Source organism: Dipodomys merriami, unplaced genomic scaffold (assembly GCF_024711535.1).
Source record: "Dipodomys merriami isolate MVZ:Mamm:240054 unplaced genomic scaffold, mDipMer1.0.p SCAF_16, whole genome shotgun sequence".
Classification (NCBI taxonomy): Eukaryota; Metazoa; Chordata; class Mammalia; order Rodentia; family Heteromyidae; genus Dipodomys; species Dipodomys merriami.
This window is the reverse complement of record NW_027202937.1, coordinates 23,819,029-23,837,579: the sequence shown is the minus strand read 5'-3', so window position 1 is coordinate 23,837,579 and position 18,551 is coordinate 23,819,029. Positions and strand designations below refer to the sequence as shown.

The window sequence follows — 18,551 nt, the reverse complement described above, 5'->3', positions numbered from 1 at the left end:
TTGTTTTCTTATGACAGTATGGAATCCTTATAGTTTTGAACCAGCAAGTACCAAATGGAGGGTTAAACAACCTTATTCTCTGTTGCCTTGTGATTTTTTTTCTCTCCTTCTGCTAATGACACACACAGCCTGAAGTTTGAAAGTAACCCCCAGTGGACAGACAATTCCATCCTGCCTTGTTGGCATGTGGAGCAATGACCCCCTCCCCCGCCACTGTCCCAGTAACAGTGCAGGTTTGAAAACTCCAGGAGGTTCCTTTTGAAGCTTGCACCTGCTAATGAGCTAGCAGGGAGCTGGCCTTTGGGGGGGGGGCGGGGCGGGAACTGTCTGCCTTGGTTCACCAGCTGCTCCCTGGCTGTTGATTCTTGGAGACACTCACCTTTGGCCCTGCAATTAGTGCTGAATCACAAACTCCACACCATGTTCCCCTCATGCTCATTCCTGCTCAACGTATTCTGTGTATGTGATAGTGCCTTCAGGAAGGCAAACAGTTTCGATGACTGTATTGAAGTCCCTGTTTTGCAATCACACGGGAAGGCAGCCAACCAGCAATGGAGCAGGCACACACTCAGGAAGACATTTTTCTTTTTCTTTTTGGTGCTATTAGAATTTGAATTCAGGACTCTATCCTTGTTAGACAGGTGCTGTATGACTTGAACTACACCCCTCAGCCTCTTTGGCTTTGTTTTTCAGGTACAGTCTTGACTAGTTTTGCCCTCGCCAATCTCAATCATGATCCTCTTACTTATAGTTCCCATTCAGTTGAGGTTGTAGGCACATGGCACCATGTCTGGCTTGTTGGTTGAGGTGAGGTCTTGCTGTTTCCCCTGGGATGACTTCAAACTGCAATTGTCCTGATCAGTTTTAATCATTTACAGACCTTCATTGACTTTTTCTTCCAGAAGCAAAGCAGAATTACTGTAGAGGCTAATAAGGAAATGTAGAGAAGTAATAACGGAAGGAAAACACCCAGAATTCACTCTCTCAAAACTATTCACTTAGGCTTCTAAACTTTGGAGTGCACATGTCATACATAGTTGGAAAAATTGGGGCCATACTTAATACAATGCTGCATTTTTTAAACTTAAAATTAGGAAATGTAGAGAACAATTTGCCATTAAGAGGGCATTTATAGAATGCTCATTCAAAATCATTGTCTGGAAAAGAGAGCCGACAAGACTTTTTGTGGTCTTGCCTGTTCTGGAAATGCAGGACCGTGACAACAGAACCCAAATAGCTCCTCCAACCCAAGACTTGTTCCCAAGAACCAATTGGATGAGCCCATCAGGTGATGAACCCTTCTTCAGAAATCAACATGAATGAATCACAAAAGGTATGATGCTCAGGTTCTATGAGGAGAGGGATCCTGTTCTCCCAAACCCCTCCAGGCTAAAGGGAGAGATGTACTGTGGCCGGCGTCATCATTGGAATGCTTTGCCATCTGCTCAGGTGGGGAGGAGCACAGTTGGCCAACTTTGTGGTCTAGATTTACCACTCAGAGTCCCGTGTGTAGAAGCCTTGTGGCTGGTTTCACATTCACTGGTCAGCTTCTTAATGTTCTCTATTTTTTGGTAATATTTTGGGGTTTTTCACTCAAGGTTTTGTGCTTGCTAGATAGGTGATTTACCACTTGAGTCATACCTCCAAAGCCTTTTTAGCTTTATTTTTTTCAGGTTGAGTCTCAATTTTTTTTTTTTTGGCCTTGGTCAGCCTCAGACCATACTCTTCTAGTTCATGAATAAAATCAGAAGCTGCAAGTTCCTGTGTAGCCAGCATCACAGGTGTATACCACCATGCTGGTCTTATTTGTGCAGATGGGATCTCCTTAAGGGTTTGCTTAGCATCTGTGATCCTCTTAATTACGGGGATTATAGGCATGAGCCAAGGCATTCAGTCTCAGTACTTTGTTTACTTTTTTTTTTTGGTAGGTCATGGGGCTTGAACTCTGGGCCTGGGCGCTGTTCCTCAGCTCTTCAGCTCAAGGCTAGCGCCCTACCACGTGCACAGTGCCACTTCTGGTTTTCTGCGTGGTTTATTGGAGATAAGAGTCTCATGGACTTTTCCTGCCGGGGCTGGCTTTGAACCAAGATCCTCAGATCTCAGCCTCTTAAGTAGCTAGGATTACAGGCGTGAGCCACGGGCACCTGGCTTTTGTTTCCTTTTTGACAGGTGTCCAAGTTTTCTTTTTATAGTGAGCCATGCCCAGAGTTGCAGTTGTTCCTGAACACAGCTCTCCTTCTGTGATGGTTCTTCGGAGTTGCAATATGATCACAACGATTCATCACACAAAACCATAAGTGCATCTACATGCTATGACATCAGCTCTCTGAACTCTTCAATAAAGACTGGGTCATGGAAGGCACTGGAAGACTGAAGATCTATTTCTCCTTGACTTTGTTCCATTTGTGTAGGGCACTTAGTTTACTGGGATTTCCAAACCCCTCTATTTAAACACAATGAGACCAAATAGCCTGGAAGAAAGGGGTGTTGCTGCTCTTTTTTTTCCTTTTCTTTCCAACTTGTCCTTAAATCTGTGATTGTTTCAAACCAGGGAGGAGATGAAGTGACAGAGGATGAAGGAAGCTTTCTCCAGTTAGCTGACATCTGAGCAGAGACTTAAATGAGATGAGGGAGCAAGTCCTGGGGTGGGAAGAATCATCTGAGAGGAACAGAATGTACAGAGGGAAAGGAAAATACCCGGATGTTTAAGGACATTAGGGGCCAACAGGCTGATGCAGAGGTGGTACATAAGACAACCAGACTTTTAGAGGATCGCTCTGGCTTCTGCGTGGGAATCAGGCTGTAGAGAGGAGGCCGGGAGACCAGGTGGGACACAAGAGCATCGTTCACTCTCTGATGGGGAAACTGGGCTACAGAAACCCCTTGGAAGGCTGCGCAGCCTGCAAGGCCCCAGTGCCCACATGGCTCAGCCCGACATCTGACTGTGCCCACATCCCAAGCCGGGCTGCCTTTGGAGACCTGCCAAGGGGTGTCTGGCTGCTTGCCAGAGGGCACTCTTGATCACGACTAGCTGGGAAGGTTGAAAAGCCATCTGGCTGCATTTTAACCTAATTTTTCTATTATTTGGCATAGGCATGAAAAGTATCATTTTACATTCATTATCAGAGATTCAAAGGCAGGCTTCGAGAGAAAGATTTGCCGCTATCTGATCATGTCCTATTACCCAGGGCTCCCGCCTGACAATGTATAAGCATGTTTTTTTTTTGGGGGGGGGCACTGGGTCTTGATATGCAGTCTAGACTGGCCTCAGACTCAATATTTGTACCCTCCTGCCTCAGCCTCCCGGGTGCTGAGATTGGAGCTGTGAGTGACTTACCTGTCTACACGTTATTTGTCCTGGGCAGCAATGGCATCCTCAATTAAATTGGTTCTGTCCTCTTTGCGTTGCTGCAACAGAATTCCACAGAGTTGGGAATTTACAAATAAAGGGTATTTGTTTCTTACAGTTCTAGAGCTGGGGGGTTTAAAGTCTAGGGGTCCGGGCCTAGTGAGTGCTTTCTTGCTGTTATACCATTGTGGGAAGTAGGAAGGAGAGGGGAGGGGAGAGGAGAAGAGGGGAGGGGAGGGGAGGTGGGGAGAGGAGGGGCAATGAGAGGGGAGGAGAAGGGAGGGGAGGAGAGGGGAACCCCCTGACTCAAGCCCTTTATAACCAGCAGAACTTGCAAAGACCCTATTAAACCCTCTCCCCTTACCTGATTAAGTATGTCAACCTCTGAGTTTCTAGTCAAAGGGAGCTTGGTGAGAAATGAATTTGGTTCGCTCTCCAGATTCACTAGGTGAGGGATGTTTGAGAACTTGTTTCCCCCGCCCCCCCATCTTTCTCTTCCTTTGAGGGTTACGCAGCGATCTTAAGGACATCACTAAAAGACAATTTTGCATTCAGCCAGCAATGACATCTCTTTCTAGTGTATGATAGTTGTCTAGTGTATGATAGCGTATGATAATTGTTCAAACATGACAGACTTGTGGTCGTGTATCAAACACATTTTGAAAATCTAAGAGCAGACTCACATGGGAAGAACAGCTCTTACAAACACGAATGCTTTAAAGTGCATTTCAGATGGGATCCTAAGCTCCGAAAGAGTGAATCCCCAGTTTGTAAAGCAGAAATCCTGCATGGCTTGCACACAAAGCCCGTGACCTTGGCTAGTTAGAGCTGAGTAGTTTCCAGGTCAGCACGTGGATGCTGCTCTGGCAGACAGAGCTGTGGACAGTTATTTTGTTGGCTTGATGATTTCAGAACTGCTTTTTATTCTGCTTCTGGTACTTACATTTACTAAGTAGTGTGATTTAGCTTCTAAAAAATTTTTTTAGGGGAGGCTGGGAAGTTGGCTCAGTGGTAGAGTGTTTGCCTTGCATGCCTGAGGCCCTGGGTTCGATTCCTCAGCACCACATAAGAAAAAAGCCGGAAGTGGCGCTGTGGCTCAAGTGGTAGAGCGCTAGCCTTAAGCTGAAGAGCTGAGGGACAGCACCCAGGCCTAGCGTTCAGGCCCCACAACCGGACCCAAAAGAAAATTTTTTTTTAGGGGAGAGCGTGTATACAATATCCCACTACCACAAATTATGCAGCTGAGTTTCCCCTATGTGGGGAAATCACAGAGGTCATTGCACCCCAAGTACAATGGACAGGCTTCACCCTGGGAAAGCCACCTGCAGGATCACGGTGTTTCTCCTGCCAGGTAAGTATAACTTCAAAATTTTGGGAGGAGAGATATATTGCTCAAAGAGTGGAGATAAAAATAGTGTCAGTGTGCCGGGTGCTGGTGGCTCATACCTGTAATCCTGGCTCCTCAGGAGGCTGAGATCTAAGGATCAAGGTTCAAAGCCATCCTGGGCAGGAAAGTCGATGAGACTATTAACTCCAATAAATTATTAAAAAAAAACCCAAAACAACAACTGGAAGTGGCGCTGTGGCTCACGTGGTAGAATGCTAGCCTTGAGCAAAAGAAGCTCAAGGACAGCACCCAGGCCCCGAGTTCAAGCCTCATGATTTGAGAAAAAAAAAAAGTATCAGTGTGATAGTTTCCATGTACTTTATAAGGATCAGTGTGATAGGTTACAGGTGCTATCCAAACTCTGTAAATTACCAACTGTTGTATAAAGAAAAGGTGCTACCATGTTACCGTCCTAAAGATCTTTATACTTTCCTTATGAGGTGAGCATTATTAATGTCAACATTCTAATTTTTTTCCATTGGGAGATTGGGAATTTAGAGAGATGAGTAAACCAGAGTTTTCACTTTTAAGCCTAAGTTCCCCTCGTGTAGCACAGGCTGGTCTTGAACCCACTGTACACAGTGGATTCAAGTTCAGGTTAGCCTGAACTCATGACTCCCTCTGCCTCTTCCTCCTAATTGCTAAAGACTCCAGGCTTGCATCATCAAATCCACTAGAGATCAAGTGATTTATACAATAATACCATAAGATTGATAATGTTACCATAAAGGCTTAGGTGTTTCAGGTCTCACTGCACTGTCTTTCTAATAGAACAGTCTTTCATACCAAAGCCTCCAAGAATTTCAACACATCAGATTAGTAAGCATTTAGTTCCATATCTGACCAACACACACTTAGAACCAGTAAGGAATATAACAATAAGCAGAATTTATAGTTTTGTTTCTATATTATCTAGAAAACAAAAAAAGATGCATAGATCACCTCACCAAACCACGTAGTACTCTTGAGATAATAGATTCCCAGCTTTCTAAATTACTTTTATATTGAGACAGGATCTTGCTATATTGTCCCGGCTCATATCCAACTACTGAACTCCAGTAGCCCTTTGCCTCAGCCTCTTGAGTAGCTGTGAATACAGGCATGTACCTCCACGCACGCACGCACGCACGCACGCACGCACGCACGCACGCACACGCACACGCACACGCACACGCACACGCACACGCACACGCACACACACACACACACACACACACACACACACACACACACACACACACACACACACACACACACACACACACACACACACACACACACACACACACACACACACACACACACACACGGGCCGTTAATTGGATTAAAGGCAGGTTCATGAGTTCCATAACATCTTTGGAGGAACAAAGTAGAGTCTTGAAAGATTTCTTTCATTTGGGTTAAATTGGCACAGGGATGTTTCCCTCTGTGGAACTTCTGATTATCTTGAAAGGAAAACATTTTCAACTCATAGGCTGGTGTCACAGGCCAAAGGTCCAGCGAAGCACAGAATTCATGATGGCAAATGTAGAAAGTCCTCCAGTTCTCACGAATCAACTTACCATGGTGATCACATTCAGTAGCAACCAGATGGGGGGGATTTTGAACTTGGGTGTTTCCCTGAGCTGGTGAGTCTGTCAGGATTCTGGGCAGTACCCCAGTCATGGGGAAGCCCCCTCTCCAGTGGGCTGTGCAGCTCTGTTAGCTGTTCAGTAAGGAAAGGGGCAGTGAACGCATTTTCAGTCTCCTGTGTATTCAGTTTAAGGTGGGTTTGGCAGGATGTAGCCTCCTAAGTCAAGGCAGCTGTGCTTGTGAATTTGGTTTCATGGTCCTGAAAATGTCAAAGAGCAATCGCCCAGAGTTGATGTTTGCAGCTGCGCAGCCATCTGGGAGCATGAGCAATGGTATCGCCCTTGAGGGCCACGCAGGGGCATTTGGGTTGTGAGGATCTCTCCTGTGAGTGAAGGACCTTCCTCTTTCTCCTCCTTTAGCCTTCAACTGATGTGCAGCCAGCTATCTCCACTGGAATACGGGTGTTAAAATTGTCCCCTAGACACTAGGGCAGAGACCTTTGCCTAGTGAAATACTAATGTATAATGCAAGAGGAGGGGAGGAGGGAAGGAAAGCAAACCCAGAAAACTCTCTCCTCCTGCCAGTCGCTTACCAGCTGCACAAACACTTGGTCCCCAGACAACATGCATGCATGGATTAGAGTGATGACTGTCAACCTTTTTGCTTTGTAAGGAACCACTTGAGGTTGAGGGGGGTGGGGAATCCCTAGATGCGAGGGCTCCATAGCCCAGCCCTCCCCGGTCCATGACTTGAGGGAGTATGATGGTGAGATATTTTGTACGGTGCAGAATTTTCTTTCTTATAGAAGGCCCTGCTATTCACTTTTATTTCTTAAGTTTAGATTTCCTTGTATTTGATTGCTTCAAAGTCAGAGATATAAATCCACATCTGAGCTCAGAAAGCAGTATGTGGGCACTAACAAGGCTCTCCGGAGGAGCAAGCTTGTTCTGATTCTACACGACCCGCCTCCATTCAGGACATGACCATGGCTTGGCCCAGTGATGGGCCTCAGGTCCTGCAAAGAAGAAGGCCACTGGGTGTGTGTTTGACTGTGCCATCCCACGGTACTGTACCCCCTGCCGCACCCCATTTTATAGAGCCCCAGAAACTACCTCCAACTAAAGGTTTCATTAATCTACTAGTCATTTTTCTTATCTTTCTTCTTTCTTGTGTGTGTGTGTGTGTGTGTGTGTGTGTGTGTGTGTGTGTGTACAAATCCCCTAACTTATTGCTCATCCTATTCTTCACAGGAGAAGTTAGCCATTTGCTCATGTGACATCAGGGACTTTTGGTGCCCAGTAACCACATTAAAATTGTCCAGGTTCTCGTTAGCCTCTAGAACAGAAACTTGGCAGCATGTTGCCCAGTTAACCAAAGGTCTCCATGGTGCATTACTGTCACCTAGTGGTGATATATTGAAGCACAGCTTCCAGATCAAGCACAGGGAAAATAAAGTAAAAAACAAAAACAAAAACAAAAAAACCCGATGCTCACAGCTGTCAAAAAGCAGAAGGATAGTCTGGAGTTAGTTCAATAATATAATGTACTTTAAAGTTAAGCTTATTTCTTTGAGACACACAAAATCATGCTTCTGAAAGTGAGTTATCATACAATAATATTAACTTTAAAAAGGCTCAAATAATGAGAGAGGAGAGAGGGGAAAGAGGGTGGGGAGGTAGGGAAGGAAGGAGGGAAGGAATGTTTTGAAAGTAAGCCTTTGTAGTTGTATTTGTCACTTGACAGGCGAGGAAACTGAAGCACAAGACTGTGACAAATTTCTCAAGTCTAAATCACCAGTTGGTGGTGCTGGCAAGATTGGAATGCAAGACTTGTCTTTGCTTTTATTGTGAAGTCAATATAACATTTGACATTTCTTAACAAATAGTGGCCAATCAGTTCATCCATAGCCTGGAAAGGGCGAATCAGTGGGCCTGTCTATGTAAAGATACACCTGTGGTTCATGCCTGTAATGCTAGCTACTCAGGATATTGAGATCTGAAGATGGCTGTTCAAAGCCAGCCCAGGCAGGAAAGTCCATGAGACCCTTATCTCCAATAAACTACTCAGAAAAAGCCAGAAATGGAGCTGTGGCTGAAGGCCTAGAGCATGAGCCTTGAGCAAAGGAAGCTCAGAGACAGAGCCGAGGAGTTCAAGCCCCAGGACCAGAAAAAAAAGATACTATGGCACTGTCTGGTGGACTTGGAGGTGTTTTCCCTGCAGCAGCATTGGGAGTACAGTGATCTGTGTACCCCCTCTTCCACAAACAATACATTTTTGTCTGATGGTAGATGAAGTCAGAGATAAGCATCTATGACAGAAATGGGTGAAGACATTGATCTACAAGCAAAAGACCACTTTCCAAAGTGTCTTTAACATACCATGTTCTCCAGGTGAGAGGCAGAAGAAACTGCTTGTGTGAAGGAGAGATGCGCCCCAGGTGGACTGAAGGAAGACGCTTCCTTTGTGAACTTCTTGTGTCGCTGACTCACTGAGACACTATGCATTTATTCTTAGAATAATGCTTTCAAATGCATAAAAAGAAGATGGAATTATAAAGGAAATCAACGTCTTTAAAAACATGTGATGTCTAAGTAAATTGATGTCTTGTGAACATGTCTTAGTCAGCTCAAGTTGCTGTGTCAAAATGCCGTGAACTGGATGGCTTAGAGTAAAAAGTTATTACTTGCCGTTTTAGAGACTGCATGCCCAATGTGGTTCAGGCAGGTTCACTTTCTGACTTGCAGATGGCTGCCATCTCTCTGCCCTCCCATGGCAGGAGTAAGCTAGCTCTGGCTTTTCTTCTTCTTCTAACTAGGGCACAGATTGTATCACAAGGGGCTCAGATCTCATCTCCTTTAGTGACAGACATGATGGCTACCATACTTGGGAAGCATAGAGGAACATAATTGGTGTTTTGAGATCTTTGTCACATAGATGGACCATGCTGTACAATATTGCTGATTTTCATTGGTAACAAGATCTCAGGAACTTCTAGTGCTTATTTTGATTTGTTGCCTGTATTCTTAATGGAGAAAATGCTGTATTTTGTCTCCAAGTAAATAAAGCTAAGTAGGTAATATTTTCCATTCAGAGTCATGGACTCTGACGTTCTGTCCACAGGCTCGTATTTACTGAGCCTTTGCCTGAGAGAGTCTCCGTGGACTCATTGGTCGGTAGTCGCTACAAGTCAATGTGGCAAGTGTGTTAAAGCACCTCTTACTTTTGTGTCCAGAGAAGAAACAACCCCAATGGTACAAGATTTCCCTAGTCCCTTACCGTTCTCGCATTAAAGGATAGAGTCCGTTGTGAGGCTTGTCCTGGCTCCATGTCTTTTCTCACCGTCTGGCCCTGGGTGAAAGAGAAACTTGAGTAGCTTGAGACAGCTTCTTCAGGTCTTACCAGGAGCTCAGCTCTATTAGTAAACCTACAAATCTATGTTCTGTAGGGAAACCATTCATTTCTGGTACCTAAGGCCACATGAATCCTTTTATACGTAGAGTGAAGTTAAGATAAAAAAGAAAAGGAAGCCATGTGCTGGTGACTCAAACCTGTAACACTAGCTATTCAGGAGGCTGAGATCCTGAGGATCATGGTCCAAAGCCAGCCTGGGCAGAAAGGCTGTGAGATGCTTAGCTCCAAGTAAGCACCAAAAACATCATAAGTGGATCTTAGCAAAAAAAAGCTCAGAGACAGCACCAAAGCTTTCCGTTCAAGCCTTAGGACTGGCAAGAAAGAAAGAAAAAAGAAAGAAGGAAACAAGGAAGGAAGGAAGGAAGAAAGAAAGGAAGGAAGGAAGAAAAAAGGAAAAGGAAGTAGAAGTCATTAGAGCATTGTTAAATCTCAACAGAAATGTTTCACTAAACTAGAAGAAAAATTTCTGGAATGTTTTCAACGTGGCATGCCATAGAAGTGGGCCTGAAGATCCTTTCTCACTGTTGGGGAAACCAGTGAGTAATTTTTTGAGGGGATATTTTAATGCCATTCCTTTGGGCCCTTCTGTAATCACCCCATTCAGAGAGATGTTTTAATTATACTTTCTAATCATAAAATGAAATGCTCTCTATTGCTTCATGGTTATGCTCCTCTTGCCTACAAGTTAATAGCGTTTTTGGCATTTGTTCAACATATTAGAGTTTAGGCTAGTGAAGACCACCGGTGTGTGTAGGTTTGATGTCTTTTGTGGGTACCCGCCCACACTGTGGCTTTTCTCCTATTGGTTGGCAAGTGGATGGGCACTGAGGGAGGGAGGGCTGTGACTTTCCCATGGGGAGGAAGGCAGCCTCCTGGCTGTGGGCCAGCTCAGAAGGCTGTCTCCACCTGGATCTAACCTCCACAGTCAGGCCTAGTTGTCATGAGGTTTGGTCAGCAGGGAGTAAGGCCTTATCCCATAGTGAGCAGATGTGTCAGAAGAAGGAGGGAAGCATTTATGGAATCCATTTAGAATTTTCAGAACAATGATTCCCATGATTTGTTTTTTAGCAGAAAAGGAAATTCTCAGTTTAACTCAGACCTTCTCACACCTTTTCCTAATTCCGTTCCTGTTATCAAACAAGCTAAAGGGATGTTTGATGGGCCACAGACAGTGAGTTAACTGGCCATGGCCTCAAAGCTTTCCAATCTGTGACTCATGTCAGTACCAGCCAACAAATCCTTTGAAGGAAGTGTGAGTATGGTTTGATGGAAAGACCTCTGGATTTTATTTATTCATTCATTTATTTTTATCAGTAGTGGGGCTTGAACTCAGGACCTGGGCACTGTCCCTGAGCAAGTATTTTGCTCAAGGCTCTAGTGCTCTACCACTTTGAGCCACCACACCACTTCTGGTTTTCTGGTAGTTAATTGGAGATAAGTCTCATAGACTTTCCTGCCCAGGCTGGCTTTGAACCCTGATCCTCTGATCACAGCCTCCTGAGTAGTTAGGATTATGGGTGTGAGCCACCAGTGCCCAGCTATTTTTTTTTAATGTCTTAAGGTGATAGAGGTGAAAATTATTTGGATGGAATCAATGAGGACAGGATCAGTGGATGTAGAATCTTCTATAACAATTTTTTCATGTTGATAGCATTTTCTTTCAGCTTTGTCCATACATAATCATTGCAATAGAAGTGAAAACACAATGTACTTTTAAATATAATTCACATTGTTTTCATATAACATTATGTACATGTCTCCAGATGGTCTGTAGTCTTTGTTTCAAGTAGATGTGCACAAGGAGATTGTATCTCATAATGTTTTCATCATGTCACATCTACATTGTTATGGTTTGAATATGAAATGTCCACCATAGGCTTATGTGTTAAACACAGGATCCCTAGCTGATGGGAAGCTTTTGGAAACATTAGGAGGTGGGGCCTACCTGGAGGGAGTAGATCACGGGAGGCAGTTCTTTGGGGCGAGGAGGGGTGGTATCTTATTCTTGGCCTCTCTTTATCTCCTTTCTCTGCTTCTTGACCACCATCATGAGTGCTGCTTTGCTCTTCCACGCTCTCTCTGCCAGGATGAGCTGAACTTCTGAATGCTTAAGTCAGAACAAATACAAAAGCAACAAATATAGAAAATGGTACCTGATAAATGGGATCTTTGCTGTGATTAAGCTTGACCACATGGCTCTTAAGCCTTTGGAGCTCGTTTGTGGGAGGAATCCAGTAAAGATTAGAGAAGCAGACTAGAGAAGGCTGGCGATGCTGGCAGCAGCGCTTAATGAATGATTCCATTGGGAACTCAGAAGACCGGACTGCCAAGGGGAAAGCAGTAAAGGCCAACCTCATAAGGTTTTGAATAAGAAGGAGGACTCTGATGGGAATTGGACTAAAGGCTGGGCATGTTACACTTTTGTAAATAATTTGTCTATATTTTGTTCATGCCCTGAGACTTTAAGTGAAGCTGAATTTTAAAAGTAACAGACTAATTAATTTGGCAGAGAAAATTTTAGGACAGCACAGAATTAGGAGGTGATATAATTATTGCAGCCTGCTTTTATCCAGGTTTATAATTAGGATCAAATGCTAGAGCAGAAGGATGTTGAAAACCATGCAGTCTGGTTAGAAAAGGAGCTTAGTTGGAAGTTATAGTGAAAGAAAGGGAGGGGGAAGGAGAGGAGGGCAAGAGAAGGGAAGGAAGGGGAGGGGAGAAAACATATTTATCAGTATGGAAGCTGTGTGTATTTGGGGAAGTATTTTTTAATATAAAGTATATTTTTACATGGCCAAACATAGTGATCTATTACATTAATTTGTGATTTGTTGTAATGTTTCAGATGTGTGAAAAGTATCATTCTTCCCAGATTCATTTAATTTTTATTGAATCATCCCTGAATGTTAGCACCTCTCTCTCTCTCTCTCTCTCTCTCTCTCTCTCTCTCTCTCTCTCTCTCTCTCTCTCTTAGCGCAAGTCCTGGGGCTAGTGCCCCACTTGAGCCAGAGCTCCACTTCTGACGTTTTTGGGGGTGGGGGGTAGTTTATTGGAGATTAGAGTCTCATAGATTTTTTTCTGCTCAGGCTGGCTTCAAACCTTGATCTTCAGATCTCAGCCTCCCGAGTAGCTAGGATTATAGGTATGAGCTTCCAGTGCCCAGCAGCACCCGTTTTTATCATTCTAAATTTCTTAATGGTTCTGGACATTGTACTAGCAATATTATATCTGGCAATGCTTTTCAAACGGTATGAGAGACAACTTGTATCTGGCATACTTGGAACACATTCTAAGAATCTAGTCTCTTGTATCTCCCAGATTTACTGAGTCAAAATTGATTGAAATGCCAGGTACCTATAATCCTAGCAACTCAGGTGGCTCAGATATAGAAGATTGTGAATCAAGGCCTACTTAGGTAGAAAAATCATTTCCAAATCATTTCCCTGGATAGAAATTTCATCTCCAAAATAACCAGCCAAAAAGTAGGGGTGAAGACATAGCTTAAGTAGAAGAGCACCATCTGAGCAAACAAGCCAACAAGTATGAAGCCCTGAGTTCAAACACCATTATTGGAGAAACAGAAAACAGAAAAATACTAGACAAATCCTACTTGGGATACATTGTGTGAAATGCTGATCAGTACTCCTCAGGGCAACAAAACAGTGAAAAATAAGAAAAAGGCTGAGAAACTGTCATAGACAGGTGAAAGCTTAGAAGACATGCCAACAAAAGCCATGTGGTAGCCTGGACTGGATTGTGGAAGCAGAAGAAAGACATTAATGGAAGCACTGATGCAGTCTAACCATTGTCTGAGTTCAGTGGCGTACTGGCAAATTCCATTGGTTTCCTACTAATGTAGCGTTGCTAATTTCTTATTTCTGAAAAAGAACCTCAATAGTGATGGCTGGGCAAAGCAGGGGTGAGGGAATCACTGGAGCTCTCTATATGATCTTTGCAAGTTCTCTGTATGTCTAAAATATCCGCAAGGAAGTTTATTTTTTATTTTTTATTTTTATTTTTATTTTTTTTTGATCAGTCATGGGGCTTGAACTCTGGGCTTGGGCGCTGTCCCTCAGCTCTTCAGCTCAAGGCGAGCGCTCTACCACTTGAGCTACAGCTCCACTTCCGGTTTTCTGGTGGTTTATTGGAGATAGGAGTCTCATGGTCTCTCCTGCCCGGGCTGGCTTTGAACCGTGATCCTCAGATCTCAGCCTCCTGAGTAGCTAGGATTACAGGCGTGAGCCACCAGCGCCCGGCTAAGAAGTTTATTTTTTAACATGCACCAAAAGTGGTAGTATATGCATGTAAGCCCAGCTTCTTAAGAGGCTGAGACAGGAAGACCACAAGGCGAAGGACAGTCTGAGTAACTTAGCAAGATGACTCTCTCTAAAAAAGTAAAACCCAGGAAGAAAAGATGATAGAAATGAAAGAAAAACAGGCTGAGCCAATAGCCTCAAGACCAATTTAAGTGGAGGGAAGATCCCATCTCAAAAAGAAAGGAAGAGAAAAGGAAGGGGAAGAGGAGGGGGAGAAAAAGATCTAAATCTAATACAAATCAGGCTAGGGGTGTACTTTAGTGGCAGAGTTCTTGACTAGTATGAGTGAGGCTTAGGATCCCATTTCCTGCAGGTATATGTGTGGTCGCACACTACACATACCTCTTATACACCATATGAACACACCCACATATGCATCATAAATACACACCACATACACCATGCACTCCACATACCTCATATACATATCATATACATGTTGTACACACATACACAATCACACCACACAATACACATATACCATGTACCTCAGATACACATCACACATACTGCTCACACATACATATTCACAAGAGCATGGAGGTAAGGATTAAGGATCTTATTTTAATCTTTCAATCAGCATCCCGGATGACTCCCAGATGAGTCTGAATTACCCACTAAAGCTTAGGATGCCTGAATCACCTTGAGGAAGGGCATTGTTCCCTTTAGTTTGAAAAGTTTACTTTCCTAGGGTCTGTTTCTGATTTCTCCACTTCTACTCACATCTGTAGTTTGGATTTTAGAGCATCAAAACTCTTTTAACCGGAGCTCAGTGGGAAGAAGAGAGAAGTTTTTAAATTTGGAGCAGCCAGATGTCCTGTGGACAGCAGGACAGCTGTCGCCTGACCACTTCCCTGTGCAGCCCCTTCCTGCCTCCGCTCAGAGCCCTGCCTGTGGTTTCTGCTTGTTATTCCAAACTCTAGAGATTGCCTTGGCTCAAGTTCAGCCTTGGCTTCGGAGCTCAGATGCCAAAGTTAAAGTCTGGAAGGCAACCACAAGAGTTGCTATCTTTGAGCATGTATTTAGAAACACATGTTACAAAATATTGTAAAATACTAAATTGCCACAATGCTTCTTATTTTAACGTTTTAATTGTTCTTATACAGGTGCTGTGTAGAGGGGTGACAGTTACATAAGTCAAGTAATGAGTACATTTGTTTTTGGACAATGTTATCCCTTCCCTTGCTCTCACAATATTTCTTTAAACAATGGCAAAATGACCTAAGAAGAGAGGAGAAAGTCTGAGCTAGGTAGAGAAAACAGGTAAAGAGGGCTGTCTTTGGCAGGCATTGGTGGCTCACGCCTGTAATATTAGCTACTCAAGAGGCTGAGATCTGAGGATCATGGTTCAAAGCCAGTCCAGGCAAGAAAGTCAGTGAGACTCTTACCTCCAATAAACCACTAGAAAACCATAAATATAGTACTGTGGCTCAAGTGGTAGAGCACTAGCCTTGAGCTTAAGAGCTGAGAGACAGCTCCCAGACCCAGGGTTCAAGCCCCACAACTGACAAAAAAAGAGGGCTGTCTTTTACCTGTAATATATGATTTCATTTGTGTAAATAAGACTAGTTCCAAGATGCTGGAGGAAGATAAAAGGGGAGTGGCTGTTATTAGCTATGTAGTTCCTTTTGGGATGATAAAAGTGTTCTGGAATTAGGTAATGAGGATAGTGGCACAACTCTGAATATAGTAAAGACAACTGAATTGTCTGCTTTTAAAAAGTGTGTGTGTGGTGTGTGTGTGTGTGTGTGTGTGTGTGTGTGTGTGAGAGAGAGAGAGAGAGAGAGAGAGAGAGAGAGAGAGAGAGAGAGAGAGAGAGAGAGAGAGAGAGAGAGAGGACATACACTTGGGCAAGTTACTTAACCTCTCTGTTGGTCAGTTTTCTCTGCTGTCCAATAAGAACGATAACCACACTTACATTAGCTGTTACTCTTGGCTTGGATTAGAGCTGAGTATAGGGTATGCCCTGTAAGTGGGGGCCATGACTTTCAGTCATTCATTCAATAACAAGTGCTTTCTTGCTTGCACAGAGGTAGATACATAAAAGCTTCAAAAGCCTAAAGCCATAGGTTAAAAAAAGGGTTCATAAGCATGGCTACCTGATGTTCTTTCTTGTCTATCTTCTACCTGGATGGGAACTTGCTCCTGTCACCTACTATTTCTATAGTGCCAGGAAAAATCCAGATGCCCCTTCCCACATACACAGCTTCTTGGAAGCAAAAAGGTCATCTCACTTTTACCCCTACTGGCAGGTCATAAAATTACATCCAGCCAAAGTCAAAAATAGGAGACATAATTTCGTCTTTCCTAGTCTACAAAAAAAAAAAAATGCTAGGGATAACTGATGACTTACATACCATAGCACAAACCTTTATAGAGCGACATAGATAAATGTCTAACAGTTGTGATTTTGCAAAGTAAAAAGAGCTTAAATATGGAAGTATGAAAAAAAAAAAAAGAGAGTGAGAAAGGAAGAAAAAGAAAAGGTTTCATGAATCAGGCACTGCTCAGGACCAAAATTGGTTGCTAATGTTCTGTTCCACCAAGTGTGAGGGCAACATTTATCGCCAGAGAAAGGAAATGATATACAGGAACCATTTGATTGGCTACAGCTTGATGTATGCCTTATTTTGACATGTTTCAGCAGCCCTCAGATTATGATTGGCTGAAACTTGGCTACTATAATGACAGCATATTCTTGTGGTAGGTCACAGGCTGTTTACCATTCCCTGTGTTAATAGTTCATCCAGCCTTAGACTAGGTCACAGTTCAGTAGGTACCAAGGAAGCTTGAGGCCATACTTAATTCAAGCTGACATGTTTATTTGTTGGGGAAATGGCCAGGCCTAGAGATCCTAAAGAGATATCCTGAGTACTCAGAATCTGACTTAACCGAGCAAAAGCGGCAAACTGAGTGAACAATCCTTGTGCCAGTCTCCAAGGTCTGTTCTCTATTCATGTGGACCAGCTGACCCGGCCATACCAGTCCATGTGCAGTCCTCTGGCTGTTGGCTTCACTCAGTGACAATAGCTTGCTGGGATTGCTTCCTTCTAAAACGAAGTTTGAGGTAAGAACAGCAATGGAGAATCAAGAGATTGAGGTTCTCAACCTATCTTTGCCCTTCCCTTTCTGTGTGGTCCTCCCCAAGCTATGTAGAAGTACAGGTTGATACTAGGTATTCATGTCTTACTCCTATAATCCTGGCTATCCAGGGGGCTGAAATCCAGAGGATCACAATTTGAAGCCAGCCCAGGCAGAAAAGTCCTCTGACAAAATTAATTGCTAAATTAGCCAGCAAAACACTAGCCTAGAGATGTTGCTCAAATGGTAGAGCACCTGCTAGCAAGTAAGCTGGGCAAGTGGTAAGGTACTGAGTTGAGGCCCTGGAACTAGGGGGGGAAAAGAAAGGAAAAGAGAAGTATGAAATGGAACTATGGGTCTCACTTCCCTCCTTTAAGACAAAACCAAGACGAATTGGCTGGGCTCCTTCCAACCAGCCTTCGCAGGACCCCACAATAGCCAGGGTCTTGCTCTGTCTCTTAACTCCTCACTCTGCCTAGGCTTCTGTGCAAGTTCCCCTTTGCAGAGGGAATGTTAGGCTCTAAAAGCACAACAGGCTGCAGGATGAGGCCTCCGGAGATCCTTGCTTTTCATTATGGAGGAGTTGGGTAGAGCACGCTTCCTGTTCCAGGCTCATCAACACTCTAGAGTACTCCCTAGCAGGGCCTTTACTGAACCATGCTTCACCCCTGCCCGCTCACTGAGCCTGGGGCTGGACCCTGTGGGTGAAAACTGCCCTTCTTGGCCCCAGGCCTGGGCCCTTGAGGGCCACAGAGAAGTTTGCCTGCCGGTCCCAAGTGAGATGCTTCATGAGGTGATGCCACTTGACATTTTAAGACCTGGAAGGCCTCATCTAAACTCCTGGGACTGACGTCTTTCAGAATTATTTCCTCTTCGAAGGACTGAAATCTTGATGCCAAAGGTGGGAATTTGCCAAGCTGGTTACCATTGCCTTCATTTCCTGAGTGCTTGAGGTCTGCAGGGTGAAGTGTTGGACATCGTATCATACTTGCCCTTCCCGGAGCTTTTGATGCTTCATTTACTTTTTAAATTACTTTTCTATGCCTGTCTTGGAGCTTCAGCTCAGGGTTTTTCACCAGGCTGTTTTGCTCAAGGCCGGTGCTCTACCACTTGAGCCACACCTCCATTTCTGGCTTTCTTTTGCTGGTTAATGGGAGATAGAGTTGTATGGACTTTTCTCTCAGGCTGGCTTCAAACTGAGATTCTCAGATCTTAGCCTCCTAAGTGGCTTGGACTATGGTGTCTGGCTTTCCCTTGCACGTGTAGGCAAGCTATCCAACTAAAAGAATTCTTAAGTATGCTTTAGCATTTGATTCACCCAGGTAGGATCTGAAGAAATGCTGACAGCTGCATCCCATCTAGAAAAGTCTCTTTCATTAGTCTGGAGCGTTGTCTGTGTTTGGGTTATAAAATTCTCTTGAGAAGATGAATTTGA

The 18,551-nt window shown here is 43.9% G+C and overlaps 1 non-coding gene across 1 annotated transcript; it reads right to left on the bottom strand.

Moving 5' to 3' along the window:
- Nucleotides 1–4,546: 4,546 nt before the first annotated feature.
- On the bottom strand, nt 4,547–4,708 carry LOC138828537 (U1 spliceosomal RNA). The gene has a single exon (XR_011372285.1). It is a non-coding gene; the product is annotated as a U1 spliceosomal RNA (small nuclear RNA).
- Nucleotides 4,709–18,551: the final 13,843 nt, after the last annotated feature.